Here is a 15,550-nt window from a genome sequence, read left to right on the forward strand (position 1 = left end):
CATACCAAACGACCAATTTCCATGAAACGCATTCAGTCACTCTCCATCATTGCTTGCACAATCCAGATGGGGAGAAGCATTAAAAAGAATATGAAGAATTGTAAACTTTTGTCGGTTAAAAGGAAATGTATACTTCTTGCTGTAAGTTAATAGAACTCTGAGCGTAACAGGAGTGGGGGAAAAAAAATGTAAGAAATGGAAAGATTTGAACAAAGACCTGGAAGTATCTGACACTCGAATGCTTGAACGATCCGAGTTGGCTCATGAGGATTTGGATGTTTGCGTCGGCCTCGAGAACGGTCAAGTGGCGTGGGAGTGGGATGACGAAGAAGTCGACCGAGGGGTGATCATGGACGGCGATGCCCAAAAATTTGTGACCTAGGTTTCTGGACGAGGCGCTGGCATCGGAGACATATGCGCCTTTACCGTCGATGGCACGGTAGATAGCGATCCGGTGCAGCCAGTTCCCAACTTTTGTGATGCCGCCGAAGCCCTCCATACCAACTTTTGTGATCATCGTCCACTGTCGCCTCGTTCTCGCCGGTCATTTCCTCCAGCGACCTTCCCTTCGACTCTGGCACCAGGAAGGTGTACGCTAGCCCTAGAAGATTGCACACGGCAAGCAAGAAGAGGGCATTCCTCACCCCGATCCCGGCAGGGTAGCCTCGGTCCGCCTTCGCTGGGTCCGGGTTCTGCGCCAGGTACAGGAACCCGAAGGCCCCCACGATCGCCCCCATCTTCCCTATCGCTGCCGATATCCCGTGGCATGTCGACCTCAACCGCGCCGGGAAGACCTCCGCCGGCACGATGAACGTCGTGCTGTTCGGCCCGAAGTTGGCGAAGAAGAAGGTGAAGGCGTACATCACCACGAAGCCGATGTGGTTCCCAGGCGTTGTCCAGTAGTGCTACGGCACTGCCAGCCCCAGCATGAATGCCGTCATCATTCCGAACCCTAGGACTTGGATCGTGAACCGGCCAATGATGTCGATCAGTGACACCGTGAACCAGTACCCGGGCACCGTGCCGCAGAGCGCGATTAGGGTTTGCGCTCGCGCAATGCGTATAACCTCCGCTTTAGAATAGTTGTTGCAAAATATAGTTAGTACAAAATTGTAATTTTATTTTTACTATTTGAATAAATCCATCCATCTTAAAATAAACCACAAATTTTATCTTAGAGATAAACATTAAGGGATATAAATTTCACTTCATCAATGAAAATAGGCAAATAACTATGTTTGACTATTTTTTTTATAAAATAATTTTTAAAGACAACATAGTTTTAGACATCAAATTAAAATATGCACATTAAAATGTAAGCAACGCTAATAGACAACGGTTGATTAAAACTGTTGTCGTATGCCAAATAAAGATATCTCATAGACAACAATTTTAAAAAACCGTTGTCTTATGTATGTCAAAGACAACGGTTTTTTAAACATTGTTGTCTTTTTTTAAAAAACACGACCAACAACAACAGTTTTCAATAAAACTGTTGTTAAATGACAAAAAGACAACAGTTTCTCAAAAAACTGTTGTCTATTTGGTATGGTTAAATCTATAATTTCTTGTAGTGTATAGAATTCAGTGGGAGCATCATTTAGTTAAAGGTCTAATTAAATGATTAAAAAGAATATGATATTTATTTTCTGCATTTTTCTGTTGTAGAATTACCATGAAGTCGAATACGAACACCTTCTCTCTGCGTTCTGTCCTTGAGAAGGACAAGCTCAAACGAACAAATTTCCTGGACTGGTACAGGAACTTGAGAATAGTTCTCACCCAAGAACGTAAATTGTACGTTCTGGAGCAGCCCATTCCGGAGGCTCCTCCTGCCTTGCGAGCTAACCGAGATGCTTACAAGAAGCATCAAGATGACACATTAGATGTGTCCTGTCTTATGCTCGCGACCGTGAACTCTGAGCTTCAGAAGCAACACGAGTTAATGGGCGCTTATGATATGGTTGAACATCTTTGTCAACTGTATAGAGGACAAGCAGGGCACTGGAAGAGGAACTGCATAGGATACCTGGAAGATCTTACGAAGAAGAGAAATCAGATTTCTACTTCAGGTATAAATGTTATAGAAGTCAACCTCTCTATTTCTTCATCGTGGGTATTAGATAACGGATGTGCTTCTCACATTTGTACTAATGTACAAGCGCTGAGAAATAGCAGAGTATTGACGAAGGGCGAGATAGACCTACGAGTAGGCAATGAAGCACGGGTTGCTGCTGTTGCTGTAGGAACTTACTATCTATCTCTACCCTCTGGGCTTGTATTAGAGTTGGATGATTGTTGTTATGTACCTGCATTAACTAAGAACATAATTTCAGTTTCTTGTTTGGACAAGAAATGTTTCTCTTTTATTATTAAGGACAAATGTTGTTCTGTTTATTTAAAAGATATGTTCTATTGTAGTGCACCTCTGATGAACGGACTCTACATTCCAGACCTTGAAAGCCCTATCTATAACATAAATACCAAGAGGTTCAAGTCAAATGACTTGAACCAAACCTATCTCTGGCACTGTCGCTTAGGTCATATAAATGACAAGCGCTTATCCCAGCTCCATAAGGATGGTTTGCTGGACTCATTTGATTTTGAATCTTATGAGACGTGCGAGTCATGCCTACTAGGCAAGATGACCAAGACTCCTTTTAGTGGGCAGCGAAAGAGCGACTGATTTGTAAGGTCTTATACATAGTGATGTATGTGGCCCTTTCAATGTCGCTGCTAGAGGTGGTTATAGGTACTTCATCACATTTACTGATGACTTCAGTAGATATGGTTATGTGTACTTGATGACACATAAGTCTGAATCCTTTGAAAAGTTTAAAGAATTCAAGAATGAAGTACAGAACCAGCTTGGCAAGAGTATTAAGATACTTCGATCAGATCGAGGTGGAGAATACCTTAGCCATGAGTTTTGTGACTATCTAGCTGAGTGTGGGATTCTATCCCAACTCACTCCTCCTGGAACACCATAGTGGAATGGTGTATCCGAAAGGAGGAATCGTACCCTATTAGATATGGTACGATCTATGATGAGTCACACAGATCTTCCGACATACCTTTGGGGCTATACTCTAGACACGACAGCTTTTATACTCAACCGAGTTCCATCCAAGGCCATGATAAAGACACCATATAGGATATGGACTGGGAGAGATGCCCAGGTGTCTTTCATGAGGATTTGGGATTGTGAGGCTTACGTTAGACATGACAAATTAGGACCCAAATCGACAAGTGCTATTTCATTGGAAATCCTAAGAAAACTAAGGGATATATTCTACATTCCCAACAGAAGGTAGTTGTTGCAAGAACTGGGGTCTTTCTAAAAAGGGAATTTGTTTCTAGAAAGACTAGTGGGAGTACGTTCGATCTTGAAGAAGTTCAAGATGCGGACCATAGCACTGAAGCCTCGATGGAAATTGAACTGGAACCACAAAGTGTTGTGGATGATGTTGTTCCAAAAGGAGTTGAGGAACAACAACCAGTTCAAGTAGACATACCTCTTCGCAGGTCTGATAGGGTACGTCGTCAGCCTGAGAGATACTCATTTCTCTTGTATGACCATGATGACATTGTGTTCATAGAGGATGAGCCTACCACCTATCAGGAAGCTGTGATGAGACCAGATTCCGAGAAATGGCTTGAGGCCATGAGATCCGAGATGGAATCCATGTACACCAACCAAATATAGACTTTGGTTGATCCACCTGAAGGGGTAAAACCCATTGGGTGTAAGTGGGTCTTTAAGAGAAAGACTGACATGGATGGACTTATCTATAAGGGTCGCTTGGTAGCTAAAGGTTTCAAGCAGATTCATGGTATTGACTATGATGAAACCTTTTCTCCAGTAGCGATGTTTAAGTCCATTCAGATCACGCTTGCTATTGCAGCTTACCATGACTATGAGATATGGAAAATGGATGTCAAAACTGCATTTCTGAATGGAAATCTACTCGAGGATGTGTACATGACACAACCTGAGGGTTTTGTAGATCCACAGCATACTAGCAGAGTATGCAAGCTGCATAGGTCCATTTATGGACTAAAGCAAGCTTCTCGGAGCTGGAATCTTCGATTCGATGATGCAATCAAACAGTTTGGTTTCATCAAGAATGAAGATGAACCTTGTGTCTACAAGAAGGTTGTAGGGGGCATAGTTGTCTTCCTCATATTATATGTGGATGACATACTACTCATTGGGAAAGACATCCCTTTGCTACAGTCTGTCAAGACTTGGCTAGGGACATGTTTCTCAATGAAGGACTTAGGTGAAGCATCCCGCATTCTAGGGATACAGATCTATAGAGATAGATCTGAGAGATTGCTTGGCCTAAGTCAGAGTACATATATTGACAAGGTACTCCTTCGGTTTGCCATGCAGAACTCCAAGAAGGGATTTTTGCCGTTGTCACATGGCGTGAGTCTTTCGAAGACTCAAGGTCCCTCTTCTAGAGAGGAGAGAGACCGCATGGATCAGATCCCTTATGCCTCAGCCATAGGATCTATCATGTACGCCATGCTATGTACTCGACCTGATGTCTCATATGCTTTGAGAATGACGAGCAGATACCAGTCAGATCCAGGTGAAAGTCACTAGATAGAGGTCAAGAATATTCTTAAGTACTTAAGAAGCACTAAAGAATATTTCTTGATATATGGAGGCAATGATGAGCTAGCTGTAAAGGGTTACAGTGATGCCAGCTTCCTGACCGATCAGGATGATTATCGATCGCGGTCAGGGTTCGTATTTTGCATAAATGGTGGTGTTGTGAGCTGGAAGAGTTTGAAGCAGGACACAGTAGCTAATTCTACGACAAAGGCAGAGTACATTGCTGCATCAGAGGCAACAGAGGAGGCAGTTTGGATCCGCAAGTTCATCACTGAACTTGGGGTGGTTCCCAGTATCGCTGACCCTATTGAGCTCTATTGTGACAACAATGGAGCTATAGCATAGGCGAAGGAACCTCACTCACACCAGCGGACCAAACACATGTAACGACCACCCTTCTTACTACTACTACTCTCTAAGGATGACCGTTACTTAACTACTAACTCTACTTAACCGGTATGATTAAAAATCAGATGGAAACCCTACCAAAAAATTCCGGCAGAGTCTCCCCTGTACCGGTGACCATAATCATTAATACATAACATAATAAACACAGCCACAGGCGGCTGGAACACATATCAAACACACAAAAGGAATAACATCACCACGCAGTTTAATGAAATCAAATCATGCAAGTAATGAATAGCGGAAACAAAATAAAACATACAATTAACTAACAGCGGAAGACTAAATGGCTCATCTAATATATTCTTAATAAATGGCAATCTTAATAAATTCTTAAACTAAGTCCCAAGGCTTCCATAGTCCTGGCATCACACACCATCCGCGCCACCTTGTCGCCTTCCTTGCTAAATCTTTTCTTTTCCTTTATCTACAGTAAGAGGAAGTGTAGTCTATAAGCAAAATTTGCTTAGTAAGCGCTATCTAACTCACAAAATCACGAATGTGCATGTATACGAAAAGAACTAGAAACTATATGCTCTAAAAAGAAATAAAGCATAAACATAACTGCTCATGTCAAACTAATAACAAAGAAAAGCTAAGGAATCTACTCATGTAATTCTAATAGTTAATCATGCTGCTCATCTAATAGGTAAACATGAAAACTACTCATCTACTAGATAAACATGGTAGAATAAGGAACTAAACTTACAGATTTTTAGAACCATATGAAACTTATTTCATTTGTTCTAACTTAATCTTTAATACTTTATGTTTATGTAAAACTCGTTTTACTTGTTCAAAAACTTATACTTATAATACTTCAAAATAATAATCAACTTCTTCTTGGGCCCGGCAACTGTGCTTTTAATTTGGTAGCGAGCCGACCAATTCGGCGGCCCATCTACCAGGGCCAAGACCTCGGAATTGGACAGCTGGATTTGTTTAACGACAACCTCGGAAGTCGGGTACTAGCCTCTTCTTAAAAGTAAAATACTTATAATCTTAATTACTTCTTCTTTAAATGCCTTGGCATTTTAATAGCACCTTGTGTGCCAAAATCCCTAAAGTCTTGACTCTGGGATTTACTTAAGGCCTCAGCCTTTTCTTTCTTTTCTTTATCTTTCTTACACTTTTCTTTATCTTTCTTATGCTTCTATGAATGAAACTAACTATGTAACTCATAATCATGCATAGAATACAAAAGAAATCTGCACATACAATGCTTATCAAAAATCTTATTTAAAGGGGATTAGTTCTCATATATACTCTAACAAAACTAAACTAAATGCTAAAAAAATGATATACTTCAAGGTGTTTAATCTCAAATGCCTAGTCCAAATTAAAGCATCCAAAAGCACTTCACCTTTAGAATACCACCTAACACTGCTTAATTAAAACATAACTGCTAAAATCTTTTTCTATCTAACTGTCTCAAAGCTAAAAACAACATGCTTCATATAAGTTCCTACGCAACATTAAGAGACAAAGGTCCAAAAGAAAAACTACTATAATAAAATGCAGAATTTGGATTGTATACTAATGCTTGCAAGAACTGATCTAGGAACTAGCATATATGGTAGAAAACTAGAATAAAAACCCAATGGAAATCCATCTTTATCTGCTATGAATATGTCCAAATGCTGTACAGAAAAATCCGAAGCAAGAAAACAAGGAACACTTACTGCTCTTAAATTTCAAGCCATCCTAATGCTGTACAGAAGGAAAAACCGAAAGCACTTGCTACTCTTAACCTCTAACAACTCCTAATTCTGTAAACAAACTCCAATTACAAAGTGCAGAGTTATAAACCAATTACAGAACCAACTCACTGTCTAAACTAATTATCCTCTTTTTTCACTTTAGGGTTCACGGCAGCAGGCACCAGAAAAAAAACACTACCTCCTGTGATATGCTTCGAACAGAAAACTCCCTTCTTTGGGGTGCACGGCAGCCACATCCATTCAACCAGAAATAAACTAAACTACATGCCCAAACTAATTTAAACCCTCTTCTCAACTTCCTGATGAAAACCATGGCAGTAAACCTCATAATTCACAAATCTCTACCACCTAATCCGATCTACACCTGGTATTTCAGACTACTAGTAACCTACTTATGTATCCTCTACATCCGTACTAAAAGGAATCAAGGTCCACATATTCCAGGTCATGAATAGTTTAGCACAATTAGCATCCTTAAAATTCACCTCATATCTTCTATTCTTCATGCTCAATGTCATGGTAAGGAAAACAAAATATAACTATTCTTCCTTTGAAAACTCACGGCAACAAACAAATCCCTAATATGCTTCACAGCAATACTCGAACAAATAAGGGAACACCAAAACGAATCGAAATCCGGAACTACTTTACTGCAGGTGAGTAGCAACTTACCTTAGGCTTTTTCTTGGACTTACAGCCGAGGAAGACCTTTAGGGTTTCAGAGAAACCGCAAGAATCGGCAATTTCTTCTCGTCACCGTGCTCTCCTTGACGGGGTGCTCGCGACGGTGGAAAAACCCCTTGGAAAGACCCCTTGGTCGGCCGCCGGAGAGAAGACCTAGCCTCGGCTTCGTCTTCGCCCGAGAAGGAATCGCCGTCGCTCGCGATCGGGAGAGGAAATGAGAGGGAAAGGGTTTTCGGTTTGGGAATTTACCACCTCAAGTTATCCCTCTTTATAATCTCCATATTCTGTTAACTTGTTAAATAATTTTCCTACCTCTTCTAAACAGAACCGACGGTTGGATCACCTGGTTAGTCGGGTTTGGCTCATGGATGGAGTCGCGGGTTCGAATCCCGGCTGCAACCATTTTTCTCCCTATTATTTCTTGTTATTAACTTCTACCACTTAAATAAAATTCTCCCTTTATTTGATTAAATAACAACTGCTAGCCCAGTTGGTTAGCCGGGTTTTGCTCGGGTCAGGGGCTGCCGGTTCGAGCCTTGGCTTGGACATTTTTTGTCACAACTTCTTTCTTTTGGTAAAAATACCATACGACCTCCAAAATTTTCATAAAAATACTCTAAAAATTTCTAAAAATCTCTAGAATATTTTAAAAACATTTCTAAATATTTTTAAGAACGTTTAAAACTCCTAATGGGGAAAATTGGGTCGTTACAATTCCCCACACCTTATAAAAAGTTCGTCCTCGAATTAGAATAATTCTAGATCTTTCTGTCTCATACTGTCCTTACACCCCTAAATAATTTCCTCGTGCTTATGGTTCTAAATAACTTTCACTAATGGTACTCTTTGTTCCTTAGTCTCTTAACTTCTCGGTCCTCTATCATTCATATCGAATCGTACCCATTAGTGGTCCTTGGAAGGCTTATTATAAGGTCTCTGAAGACCATAGGTGCACTAATTACACCAAATGGCATGACTACAAATTCGTAGTGTCCATTTCTGGTCCTAGAAACTGTTCTGGGTGCATCACTTCCTTTCACTTTCACTGATGGTTCCCCAAAACGTTGGTCTGTTTTAGAGAACATTATTGCCCTTTTTAGTTGATCCAATAGATCATTTATTCTGGGAAGAGGGTATTTGTCCTTAACTGCTACTTTGCTCAGCGCTCTAAAATCTATGCACATCCGCATAGATATGTCTTTCTTCTTAACGAACAACACTGGAGTTCCCCGGGGTGAATGACTAGGGCGGATGAAACCCTTGTCAAGTAGCTCCTGCAATTGTTCTTGTAACTCTTTTAACTCTGCTATAGACATTCGGTATGGAGCTTTGGAAATTGAACTGGTATCAGGAAACAACTCAATTTCAAACTCTACTTCTCTGTTGGGTGATAGTCCAAGTAGCTCTTCTAGAAATACCTCTGGGTATTCGCAGACTACCCGAACGTCTTCCTGCTTGGGTCCTTCTTATTATCATTGTCCTTCTAGTTCTAATTACTTAACTGGGGTTTCTGACTCCCCACTATCTTGTCCTTTATCTTAACATCTAACTATGCCAAGAATAATACTTGACATCTTCTCTATCCTTTCTAAACAAACTTATGTATATGAACATAAGAGAAACAAAACTAAAATTGTCTCTATTTTTTTCTAAGCATATGTATCAAAACATAGAAACAAGAATTTTCTTCTTACTTAACCGCATATAAGCAGATACTCTATACCGCAATTAATAAGCATAAAAGAAAAATTAAATACTTTCTTACTTGAAGACGGCAAGGATGGTGCTGATGTGTGATGCTGGAGAATGGAAACTGCTCTGATACCAACTGTAACGACCACCCTTCTTACAACTACTACTCTCTAAGGATGACCGTTACTTAACTACTAACTCTACTTAACCGGTATGATTAAAAATCACATGGAAATCCTACCGAAAAATTCTAGCAGAGTCTCCCCTGTACCGGTGACCATAATCATTAATACATAACATAATATACACAGCCACAGGCGGCTGGAACACATATCAAACAAACAAAGGAATAACTACACCACGCAGTTTAATGAAATCAAATCATGCAAGTAATGAATAGCGGAAACAAAATAAAACATACAATTAACAAATAGCGGAAGACTAAATGACTCATCTAATACATTCTTAATAAATGGCAATCTTAATAAATTCTTAAACTAAGTCCCAAGGCTTCCATAGTCCTGGCATCACACACCATCCGCGCCACCTTGTCGCCTTTCTTGCTAAATCTTTTCTTTTCCTTTATGTGCAGTAAGAGAAAGTGTAGTCTATAAGCAAAATTTGCTTAGTAAGCGCTATCTAACTCACAAAATCATGAATGTGCATGTATACGAAAAGAACAAGAAACTATATGCTCTAAAAAGAAATAAAGCATAAACATAACTGCTCATGTCAAACTAATAGCAAAGAAAAGCTAAGGAATCTACTCATGTAATTCTAATAGTTAATCATGCTGCTCATCTAATAGGTAAACATGAAAACTACTCATCTACTAGATAAACATGGTAGAATAAGGAACTAAACTTACTGATTTTTAGAACCATATGAAACTTATTTCATTTGTTCTAACTTAATCTTTAATACTTTATGTTTATGTAAAACTCGTTTTACTTGTTCAAAACCTTATACTTATAATACTTCAAAATAATAATCAACTTCTTCTTGGGCCTAGGCATAGTACCATCTTATGCGCGTTCCCTAATAGGTTGGGGTAGCGAGCCACCAATCCTAAAAGAGCATACCTCGGTCTACCAGGGCCAAGACCTCGGAATTGGACACATGGATTTGTTTAACGACAACCTCGAAAGTCGGGTACTAGCCTCTTCTTAAAAGTAAAATACTTATAATCTTAATTACTTCTTCTTTAAATGCCTTGGCATTTTAATAGCACCTTGTGTGCCAATATCCCTAAAGTCTTGACTCTGGGATTTACTTAAGGCCTCGGCCTTTTCTTTCTTTTCTTTATCTTTCTTATACTTTTCTTTATCTTTCTTATGCATCTATGAATGAAACTAACTATGTAACCCATAATCATACATAGAATACAAAAGAAATCTGCACATACAATGCTTATCAAAAATCTTATTTAAAGGGGATGAGTTCTCATATATACTCTAACAAAACTAAACTAAATGCTAAAAAAATGATATACTTCAAGGTGTTTAATCTCAAATGCCTAGTCCAAATTAAAGTATCCAAAAGCACTTCACCTTTAGAATACCACCTAACACTGCTTAATTAAAACATAACTGCTAAAATCTTTTTTTATCTAACTGTCTCAAAGCTAAAAACAACATGCTTCATATAAGTTCCTATGCAACATTAAGAGACAAAGGTCCAAAAGAAAAACTACTATAATAAAATGCAGAATTTGGATTGTATACTAATGCTTGCAAGAACTGATCTAGGAACTAGCATATATGGTAGAAAACTAGAATAAAAACCCAATGGAAATCCATCTTTATCTGCTATGAATCTGTCCAAATGCTGTATATAAAAATTCGAAGCAAGAAAACAAGGAACACTTACTGCTCTTAAATTTCAAGCCATCCTAATGCTGTACAGAAGGTAAAACCGAAAGCTCTTGCTACTCTTAACCTCTAACAACTCCTAATTCTGTAAACAAACTCCAATTACAAAGTGCAGAGTTATAAACCAATTACAGAACCAACTCACTGTCTAAACTAATTATCCTCTTTTTTCTCTTTAGGGTTCACGGCAGCAGGCACCAGAAAGAAAAACACTACCTCCTGTGATATGCTTCGAACAGAAAACTCCCTTCTTTGGGGTGCACGGCAGCCACATCCATTCAACTAGAAATAAACTAAACTACATGCCCAAACTAATTTAAACCCTCTTCTCAACTTCCTAATGAAAACCACGGCAGTAAACCTCATAATTCACAAATCTCTACCACCTAATCCGATATACACTTGGTATTTCAGACTACTTGTAACCTACTTATGTATCCTCTACATCCGTACTAAAAGGAATCAAGGTCCACATATTCCAGGTCATGAATAGTTTAGCACAATTAGCATCCTTAAAATTCTCCTCATATCTTCTATTCTTCATGCTCAATGTCATGGTAAGGAAAACAAAATATAACTATTCTTCCTTTGAAAACTCACGGCAACAAACAAATCCCTAATATGCTTCACAGCAATACTCGAACAAATAAGGGAACACCAAAACGAATCGAAATCCGGAACTACTCTACTGCAGGTGAGTAGCGACTTACCTTAGGCTTTTTCTTGGACTTACAGCCGAGGAAGACCTTTAGGGTTTCAGAGAAACCGCAAGAATCGGCAATTTCTTCTCGTCACCATGCTCTCCTTGACGGGGTGCTCGCGACGGTGGAAAAACCCCTTGGAAAGACCCCTTGGTCGGCCGCCGGAGAGAAGTCCTAGCCTCGACTTCGTCTTCGTGATAACCATGATTTTACTGCATTATTTTGATTCATTTATGCATGATTTGATGTTGGTTTCATAGTTTAAATCATTGTTACATTACATTTTTGTGCATTACATAGATTTTGGACTTAATTGCAAATTATATTATTTTTGATATTATTTGATGCTAATATTTGATTCTTATTTTGTAGGCATCAAAGGATGTTGGATTTGGATCTATTTGGACCGAAATTAGGTTTGAATCGGAGTTCAAACAAGAAGATCAAGCTTTGGAGCATTATGGGTCGTTCATCAAGAATAGGACAGATCTGGACCATCCGTTGAAGATCTGGCCGATCCAACTTAATGGGGAGCAGATCTAAGCCATTGATGAAGATCCAGAAGTTTTGATGCAGATCTGAGTTCATCCAGCCATTGATCCAATTTAATTAATCTGGGCCGTTCATTGAAGACTGTGCAGATCCGGGCCATCCAGTGATGATCTGATCGATCAGACCTACGGGAGGGTAGATCCAGACCCTAGATCAACATCAGTACCTTCGGATCAGATTTTGGATGACTTTTCACCGTTGATTTAGCCAGGAATCATCTCAGCCGTCCGATCAGATCCAGATCTGATTTAAATAGAAGCTACAGTAGCTACAGTGCCTTCGTCGAATCCTCCATGCACAGCAGCTTCGTCCCCGCGTCATTTCTCTGGATTCCGACCCCGATTTCTTCTCCAATCATCTTCTCAAGCTTCTACCTCGGTGATAATCTCTACGGCAGCTCATCCCAATCATCTGGAGCCTCCGGTGGGTGTTTCTTCCGGCGAAGTTTGCATTTCTGTTCTTCTCTGTTCCAGCGCCGATTTGGAGGTGGTCTTCCAATCGGCGACTCCGATTCCCATCAGAGACGCTTGGAGGTGGTCCGCCGGCATTCCTGAACTTCATCCGATGCCCATCCGCAATCCACAGTGCTCATTCCGATCCAGAGTTTCAGATTTGCAAATTTCCAGCATTTTCGGCACTTGAGTGGGTTCCAGGATGTTCTTAGCTCGCCGGGGTTGGTCCATCGGTGTAGTTGAGCACTCCTTGAGCTGATATGCCACTGAGATGTTCCATTGAGGTCCAAAGTTGGGTGGTCTCAACTTTGGCACTCTTGTGTGACGGCAAGAGTGTGAAACTTGTATGGATTGGTTGTGAGTTGGATCGGTTGTGAGTTGGATTGGTTAGGGTTTATTTAGCTTTGTTACTGTTTTTTGTAGCTTAGAACAGATTCCTTTTATGTTTGTTAAGTTCTTATCATTGCAATTTAGCATTTCTTTGTTTTGTTGAAGTTTGATTCATGTTTGGTAGTTGTAATTTCATTGATACATTTAGTTTAATTCTTGTTTAATGCTTAGTTAGTTGTTAAGTTTTAAATTAGGGTTTAAATCATGCTTTAGATTAGATTTATTTCTGTCTTGTAATTTCATATGTAGTTTAAGTGTGGTGATGATTAAATTATAATGTAGGGTGACAATGCATTATGGTTTGATTGTTGGCACACAAGTAGATTTTATTTGTTTAGGTTTCACTCTTATGCTTTAGATTAATTTCTTTACTGCTGTGTTTTCCTCGATAGATTTATATTTAAAGCTTTAAAACCCCCAACTCCATTTTTATATCGAAACCCCCAAAAATAGGAATAAAAAGACAATCCTAGATTACATCATACTGTTGATTCCTCGAGAGCGATCCTGGGCTCGTTACTACAACGTTATTGTTTAATTAAGGGGTTCAGTGGAAAATACATTTGTACAATTTGATTAGCGGATGTGACAGATTCGCTTATCAAATTTTGGCGTCGTTGCCGGGGAAAATGTAATATTCAATGTTTAGTAATTTTAGGATTGTTGTTTTGATTGCTTTCATGTTTATATATTCATGTGTTGATTTTATTTGTTCCTGAGTCTTCTGATTTTATTTGCTAGTGTTTCAGTGTAAGAACAGGAAATTCATATGACCATGGATCCATATCATCATTATTTTGGAGATGGGATGGAGAATTATTTTTATCAGCCTCAGACTCAGTTCTATCAGTCCTACCTACCTATGGAGCAGCGGAATAGGTATGAGGATGCACAAGAATAAATTGAAGAATCAATGTGGAAATGCAATGAAATTATGCAACAAATGAGAGAGCATCAAGAGCAACAATTTGCAAGGATAAATAATATTCAGAGTTAGTTAGATCAGATTGCATCATCCATTAATCAGTTACAAAAACAAAGAGCCAGTGAAGAGGTGGATTGTGGAGATCTTGTCAGACCTGACACTACTTCTATTTCTTCACAACAATTTTCTAGTTTTATTTGTGATGATGATGTAGTTGTTAAAATTTCTGATTCTACTGATAGTATTGCTTTAGATGATTTGAATGATGCATGTCTTGTTGCAGAAGATAATTTATGTGTAGGGGAATGCTTACTAGAAGCATTACCTCAAGAATCACCAAGAATAGAGGATGTAAGTGTAGGGACTTGTGCTATGGAGCCAAGCACCCAAGAATCACTACATGAAGTTGAACATTCACCAGAACTAGAGTTTGAGCATTTATTTGATGAGAAAGAGGTAATAAACACCACTCCAAGTACCTTTCTAGATGACAAGGTGAGTATTTTGTGTGATTTTTCAGAGAATTTTATAGAGGTACCATTTGTTGATTTTATTAGTTGTGATTCATTTCTTGAAATATCTTTAAACCACACTGATAATCTCTTATTTTCTTTTTGCCCCACATGTGTGTGGGAGGTGTTTTGTTTTATTGATGTTGTAGGAGAACATAAGCTTCCGGAGTGGGTATTAAAACTGAACCGTCTACGACCTCCAGAAAAAGCTTTGAAGGGAAAAAGGATTAATAAAAAGAATTTAAGTGGAACCATGATTACTCCACTTCCGGGGTGGCTACTACTTCTAAACCTTCTTTAACCACCGGGAAATGAAAGGGGAGTTGGTTCTAATCTAGCTTTCTTTTGCATTTTAATTCATACTTTGTTAATAAATTCGTTATACGTTTCTTTGGTTTAATACTTTGCATTTGCACTTTGTTTTTACATTTTGCATTTTATTTTGCATTTTACTTTCATACTTTGCATTTAGTTTGGTATACATAGCATTTCATTTTGAATAAATCCTTCATGGAATTTTCTAGTAATATTTTTAAGATGGTAAAAGCTTCTTAAATTTGATCATCAATTTTAGGTCATGTGACATGATTGGATGCTTTTCTTGCATGATATTAGTTAATTTGGTGGTGGATTCCAATGTGAACAATTGAGCTTGATTGCATAAATATTTCCTAGAGAGGACCACTTAAAGCCTAAACTCTATTATTTTCTTTGTGTGACATGTACTCATAGCAATTGAACTCTAGAACTTGCTTAGTTTCTTTTCAAAGTCACAATAGCATTTGCGTGCATGGAATTGAGGATTTTATCAATTTTGTTTCCCTTCATACTTTCCAATTCCTTTCCTCACAATTTTCTTTAAACATTTTCATCTTACATTTTATCCTTTTATTACCTTTGCTTGCTCTATTTTATTTAGAGTTTTGGTTGAATTCTTGATGAGTTAGATTTTGCAAGATGGGTAAAGGGTTAAGTGTGGGGGAAAATTGGTATACATTTGAAGATGTGGAAGTGAATGAAT

At 38.8% G+C, this 15,550-nt stretch overlaps 1 pseudogene; it reads right to left on the bottom strand.

Annotated features, from left to right (window-relative positions):
* Positions 1 to 422: 422 nt before the first annotated feature.
* The window catches only part of LOC121972457, a 141,725-nt pseudogene continuing 126,597 nt past the window's right edge, over positions 423 to 15,550 (bottom strand).

Source organism: Zingiber officinale, chromosome 4A (genome assembly GCF_018446385.1).
Source record: "Zingiber officinale cultivar Zhangliang chromosome 4A, Zo_v1.1, whole genome shotgun sequence".
NCBI classification, from domain to species: Eukaryota; Viridiplantae; Streptophyta; class Magnoliopsida; order Zingiberales; family Zingiberaceae; genus Zingiber; species Zingiber officinale.